Genomic DNA, 6884 nt, shown 5'->3' with positions numbered 1-6884 from the left:
GGAGAATTTCGGGCAGGGGAGGGGAGCTGGTTTCTGAATAGGGGTAAGACTCCAAACAAATTCTGCTAATCTCAGGGTTTGGTGAAACTCTTTGCTCAGAGACTTTATGGCCAGCGGGAATTGGTGGTTTGTGTTTGCTCTTCAAATAAAGGAACCTTGGAGGGAGAGAAGGGCATTTTCTGTGGAGCTGCTGACTTTTGAAATCTTGAGCTCTCTTCCTTATCAGGCCTGTTTATTACGGGCCTCATAAATGTTTTATGAGGGAATAGCGAGGCTTTGCTGACCAGGGGTGGTGGCAGCTGTCTCCGACTTTCCACATTGTTGACAAGATCAAAGGACAGATTTACCACCTGATAAGATGGGCTGGATAAGATAGGGCGGCATCCCGAGCTGACTTCTTGCCTCCATGCACCAAGACAAACAAAATGGGCTTGGACTGGCTCTCTTTCTTCCCTTGCTTGGAGTCCTTTGTTTCTCGCCTCATCTGTAGAACTAGTGACACCCCCCAAGACACTCCTGCCCCTAAAAGCCAACTACTATTTCTCCTTAACAGTTTTAGGATTTTTTGTTTTAAAGATTTAAAAATATCTGAGCACTTCAATCCCCACACTGTTCACACAAATGACACTAATTTGAAAATAAGCACTGTGGAAAAGATGAAAAATGTGTGCATGAAAATAATTTATGGCCAAATAAATCATCTCTAGAACATTTATATTTTCAGGTAGAGAAATTGTATTGACTTTATTTCCAGCCTTTATTGACATTACTACAATTGCCTTGACAATCTTTGCGAATGTTCTTTAATCTGTCTCATTATTATTGGCAATTGGAAACTTTCTTTTATCACTAGAAAGTCCTTTTTTTTAGAGATGGAGAGAAGGATTCTTTCCTGAATGAAAAGAAGTTTCTTTGGTTTTCCAGAACTATCCACGCTGCTCACCTTCTGTGCACCTGGCCCCTCCGATCCTTGCTCCCCTGTTGGTGTCGGGCGAGATGGACGAACTCTGAGGCTTCTGCCTATTTTGGGATGGACTCAGAAACAGCAGGAATGTTCTGGCAATGGCAGTGCGCACATCCAGGTAATTCATCACAGCTGCCAGACTCAGTCCTCAGAAAAATATTAAGGGGCTACTTTATAATTCACATTGTTCTAGAAAGGTTGTAAAGCAGATTCAGAGAAAACTTATGAAGACAGCTCTGCTTATCTTGCTTTTGTGTTTCTGCTACTCTAACCTCCTTCTCTCCAGCCTGAGGGTCTCCTTTTTCCCTGATTTTTCTCTGCTGCGGTGCACCCCCCCGCCCCACCCATATACCTCCTTCCCCCACAGGCATGCCTTCTGGAGCAACTGTCTTGCTCTCTTCTTCATTTATCTCTCTTCCAAATGCACCTGTATGTGTCCTGAGGCCTCTTGAAAAGCAAGTTGATAAACTAATCCTCATTAAGGTGAGAATGCCAGACAGCTCTAATTTGTTATACCTACTCCCCTCTCTCAAATTCGCAGTTTTACAGAATATTGAACAGGAGTGGTGGCATTTCTACCATTCGGATCATACCACGTGCCCTGCCGCCCCGTACGTCAATGTCCACCATTGCTCTGTGAAATGCTGTTGTCTTCCACCTCTTTGGCCTCACTCTCCGGCACCTTGGTCCAAGTACAGGGCACATACAGTGACGGCCCAGATTAGAAACCCGCCTCTCCCCCAGCTCTGGGCACAGGTTAGGGCCGGGGTTCCATCTTCCAACTTGCATTTGGGAGGATGAAATCACAGCCACGTTCTGTAAGTGTTTTTCAGGGATGCAGTGGGGTTGACACAGGGACTGAAGGACCAGCCTTGGATTGGATCTGGCCTGGAAAGAGAGAGGAAAAGCCATCTGAAAAAGGATTTGCGGGGAGGGGAAGGTGGTTTTTAAAGATTTGTGTGAAAATTCAGAAGCGGCAATGTGTGCCGGGGGTGGGGCTAGATTTAATTCACCATCGTGGAGCGGCCTCTTTGCCAGTCCCTCATTTAAAATGAATCCAAGAAATATGCCCGCTGGCGCCCAGTCCCTCTACCATAGTCCACAGAGCAAAAAGAGGCCTCCAAAGATGGCACTGGGGCACCTCATCTCCTAGGGGACGAGGGGCAGGGTATGGCATGTAAAAGACATATATGTCTGTTTAAATGTGGATTCCTGGTCAGAAGCAAGCTAAGACGGCCTTGGAATCTACATTTGAGCACAGACTCCCCAGATGGTGCTGATGCAGGATATGGCTCACTGCTTGCAAAGGCTCACCTGGCGCGATGAACAAGCCCTGAGCTGGGAGGTGAGAAAGCCGTCTTATAGTCTCCCGTCTGCCTCTTATCTGCAACATGCCCTCAAACAAGTCATCTTGCCTTGGTGGCTTACACGATCCTCGAGCCCCCACAGCCTCACATGCCCAACACCAGCTTCCAAATTCAGGGAGTCTAGATTTGTATCTAGTTATTTTGCTTGGTTCAGATCTGGGGAACACCAGTGCTCTGAAAAACATTGTTTATCTTTATGCTTTGATTGGGAGAGCCAAGTTGGCAAAGGAAGGGCTCCAGTCCCTTCTCGATGGCTTCATATGCCAGCCTGACTCTGGGTTCCTGCAACCCACAAGGCCAACTGACCACACTGACAGCATTTCTGTTTTCCAGGCTCCACAGCCCATCACCCCCACAGCTTCATGAGCAGCACTCGGTGGTTAAGGACACGGGCACCGGAGTCAGGTCGCCTCTGTCTCTATGTGACCTTGGACAAGTCCCTCAGCCTCTCCGAGCCTCAGTTTCTGCATCATTAAAATAGGGATAATAATAATACCTCCATTATAAGGTTTTGGGGGGTATTTAAAGAAAGTAACATATATGAAATGCTTAGCCCGCTGCCTGGCACATAGTGAGTAACTGTTTGGTGTCATTATATTATTGTTGTCATTGTTATAGCACTTTACAGTTTACAAAGAGCTTCCGTGTATATTACATGTTCATGTGATTTTCATAAAGGCTCTTAGAGGGGGCAAGTAATTCCATCGTACAAATCAAAATCTGTGACTCAGAGAAGTTGTGAGAGTCACAGAGCTAGTTTCTTTGGACTCCAAGCCAGAGACAAGGCTGTCTCCGATTCACAGGGTAATACCTTATTTACTGTTGGTAGAGGCTCCTGTTTGGAGAGGATTAGAGTCTGTGGCTGTAAAAGTGTTCTGCACCCACAGCTGTATCGAGAGCATTTGTAAGAGTCATGATGACAGTGGGCGCTGTCTCTTCTGAGCCATCTCAGTGCACCGGACCGTCCTCAGCAGCCTGGCTGGTGGGATCGCTGTGCCCTGGAGGGGTGGGGGACGTCTCCCTCTCTCCCCAAACACTCTGTCCCTGCGTCCCCAGCCACCATTTCCTTCCAGATTGTGATGCAGATAGAGAATTAGAACTAGGGAGCAAGTTGCCTAGAGAGGGGCTTCTGGAGCACAGACTTTAAGCCGGACTTGACACTGGGAAACTCACGTCTAGAGCCCGGAGCCAGTGCTTCCCTAGGGCTGAGCCTCAGCTTCTTCCACAGCTCAGCCCTGGCGATGAAGGTGTGCGTGGGGCACAGGACTGAAGTCACCTGGAGAAAGGAGTGCCTTCCTCTAAAGAGACAAAAGCACCATGTGGGATGGAGGCAGCCTGCCCGGAGTTTGAGGCAGTGCGGGCTGAGCCAGTCCTGGGGGCTTTGAATGATTCAGGGCCCTGAGGAGGTTGTAGGGGCTGAGAAAGGGGCACAGACCATCTCCCCTTTCCATCCAGAACCAGCAAAGTTCTCTGATGAGAACTCTCCGTTCTACAGGGAGCCTCGGTTTGAAAACAGTGGCGTGCTTGCCTCGGAAGGCCTGGGTCTCAGTTCCAAGTAAGTCGGGAAGTACCAAACGTTTGACGCCATGTTCTAGAAAGAGAACACCCAGATTGAACACCACGCAAAGGGCGTCGGGGAAGAGGGATCAGCCTGACCGCAGAAGGGAGTGGATTAGAAAGAAACAGCTACTTCAGGGAGGGCAACGGTACCTTCTGGGGGTGTTGGGCTCAAAAGCACAATATTGGCCCACAGATCCCTTCAATATAGCTACACAGTTGGCTAGAGACGTTCCAGGAGGCAGTTTTCAGGGACCAAAGGTCTGGGCTGCTCCTTCTTCCTTTCCCCTGAAAAGTGTGGAGCATGCACTCCTATAAAGGCCTCTGAAAACTGGCTGCTTGCAGGCGGCCCATGCAGGTGGCAGGCAGGCTCCCCGCAGGCCGGCCCGGAGGAGGCTGCCGATCGATCGGCCGAGCCGGCGGGTTCCATCTGGGCCCTTGAGGCCCTGGCTTTTATGGTCAAGTCCATGCAGGAGGCTGGGCTCGGGGTTGGGGCTGGGGTGGGGGCTGACGAAGAAGGCTAAGAGGCAACTTTTATTATCTGTAGATTGCTTCCGAAACATTATCAACCCAGATTATTGGCCACAAATTTTCATTTGAAATCAGAGAGTAATAGGCTTTTACAGTGCAGTAAAAAGCATATTAGCTGGTTCTGGGGTTGTCTCACCTCCCGTTTACTCCACTGTTTTATCAATATTGCCATAATTTGACACTTGTGAATAGAGGAAGATTGTAAAGTGTCCATAGATCCCGTAAACTGTACTAAATAGAGATTAGTGTTACCACTAAGTTTAAACCCTAGTAAAAGATAATTAAATTGATGGATGTGGCTGTAAATCTCCCTTTTATCAAGTGCTCACCCTCATGCGGGCGGTCTCGAGCCTTATTATTTTACAGCATCATTAATGCTCTGGCAGAATCAGTGCTGCATGTGGATGCTGCTGCCTGCTGAGTGAGGAGACAGTGAGATATAGAAGACGCGTCCAAAAAAATCTGCATGGGCTCTCCCCTCCCTTCCCTTCCAATTGCAGCGCACACCTGTGGCTCGAGCCTCCACGCCGGGACCGCCTGCTGCCCAGGAGCAAGTGCAAGTAAACCAGAGACATCCCTCCAGCATGTCACCTGCTCTGTCCTCCAGCTCTTCAGTGCTGAACGCTGGGTGTCTTTAAAGGCTGCCATTTCTGGCGCTTGTGAGAGCAGCACTTTTCTAGAAGCTCCTATGGGGCCTCTGCTTTCTGTAGGAACAGTGTCACATGTGGCAAATTACACTGCCTCTGGGAGAAATAAAACTGTCAAACCACGCTGCAGTGGGGGCAGCGGACAGGCAAACATACTCTTAACAGGTGTCCTGCTAGAGGGGAGATCTCTGGATGCAGCCTGCATCTGGGCAGCTCAGTCCTAGCAAGGAGGTGCCCTTCACAGAATGGGCAGTAGAAAACTTTTCTGCTCTTGACAGGTGTGGTGGTGGCGCAAGGGCTGAACGGAGCGGGTTGGCGCTGGCACAGTGGAGCCCTGAGGGCCTGCCTCCTCTCAGGATGCTTCTCTGGGGCTGCTGCCCTAAGAAATGACTAGTGGGGCACCCCCATCCCCACCTCACCCTTCCCACATATCCACCAGCGGATTTGAGCCTTTGCCAACTGCAAAACCAAAGAGAGCCAGGGCTGGGGCCAAGACTGTGGGCTCAGAGCCACTCTGGTGCATGTGTCTGGCTCATCCTTCACCTGGTCCTGTCTCTCAGAGGCCTCTGAGAAGAAGCGACATCTGCTAGTTGCCACCAATACATTTCCCTTCCCCGACAGTGCTGCTAACCAGACGCGGGGACCATTGGCAGGTAAAGCAGGTAGCGGCAGGGCTGGGCTTCATGTCTCTGGCCCCCCCGGCCTGTCTCTGGCCACCCTTGGGGCTCGGGTACCGCCCAGAGTCAGGTGGTGGCTTCTTTAGGCATTAGTCCCCCTGGACCTCCTAGAGGTCTAACCTGGCCTAAAAAAGGGATTTACTTAGATATCTCCAATGCCTTCTGAATCTCAGTTGACCAGCAGCCCATTATTTATGGAACAGAGAGCCTGAGAGCCAATGCTTTTCTGCATAAGTGCTCCTGACCTTGGCAGTGACCCTGAATAGAGCCTGTTGGGTAACTGGGTGCAGGGCCTTCTGACTGACCTCGTTGATGAGGCCAAGTTCTCAGGCCACTGGGCGAGCCTTGATCTTTGGCTGGCCTTGACTGCAGAAACTGGAACACGGAGAACAAGGAAATAGTCCCACAGAAGAGTCATCTGGGAGAGACTGGATTTGGCCACAGCAGATAAACATAATTTTTTTCTTTTTATTGCCTAAAGCTAAGCGATATGTACTTTGGTTGGAATTAGCAGGCTGAAAGTTCAGGAGATAAGCAGCGTTTCTTGGCGTGAGTGATCTGCAGGCCCAGCGGCAGGGGCTTGCTCGGGAGGCCTGTTCGCCTTTTGAACTCGGGGCTGATTCCTCTTTGCTGTTCCACAATCCCACAGCAGCACTGCGAGCAGAGAGGAGACGCTGGCCCCGCCACCTGCGTGGCCCCTCGGCTGAAGCTAGTGGTGGGGTTTTGGTTCCTGATTCCAGGATGGGATGGGCCAATGGAAAGCATGGCAGCCAATATTTAGGGTCCTGTTTTGTGCTGCACCTCGAGGCTCCAGAACCTTCCTTGGGCCCTAGACTTGCCCTCAGCGAATTCAGAACCCAAAGTGGAGCTTAACAGCATACTCATAAATTCTGCTTCCGCTTATGGTGTTGCTGGAGAAAAGTGGTCTCTGTTAGGATGAAGTCATTTTGAGCACTTGCAGTTTCGCAGTGCGCTTGTTAAAAATGTGGTTTCCTGGGGCCCTTCCCCAGGGCTGCTGTGCAGGCAAATTTATATGGTCACGGTGGGGAACTATGGGCCTAGGCCTTGATCCCTGACCCTGTGGTGTGAAAACCAGGAGCCGAAGGCCCCAAAGTGAAAGAAATCACACATCATCATTTAC

General features: G+C 50.1%; 1 long non-coding RNA gene across 1 annotated transcript; it reads right to left on the bottom strand.

Annotated features, from left to right (window-relative positions):
- Positions 1-717: 717 nt before the first annotated feature.
- On the bottom strand, positions 718-3422 carry LOC138918491 (uncharacterized). Its single transcript, XR_011427925.1, has 2 exons — positions 3143-3422; positions 718-1852 (listed from the first exon to the last, which is right to left on the bottom strand). It is a non-coding gene; the product is annotated as an uncharacterized lncRNA (long non-coding RNA).
- Between the last annotated feature and the right edge of the window lie 3462 nt (positions 3423-6884).

This window comes from Equus caballus, chromosome 17 (assembly GCF_041296265.1).
Source record: "Equus caballus isolate H_3958 breed thoroughbred chromosome 17, TB-T2T, whole genome shotgun sequence".
Taxonomy (NCBI): Eukaryota; Metazoa; Chordata; class Mammalia; order Perissodactyla; family Equidae; genus Equus; species Equus caballus.
This window is presented reverse-complemented; position numbering and strand designations above follow the sequence as displayed.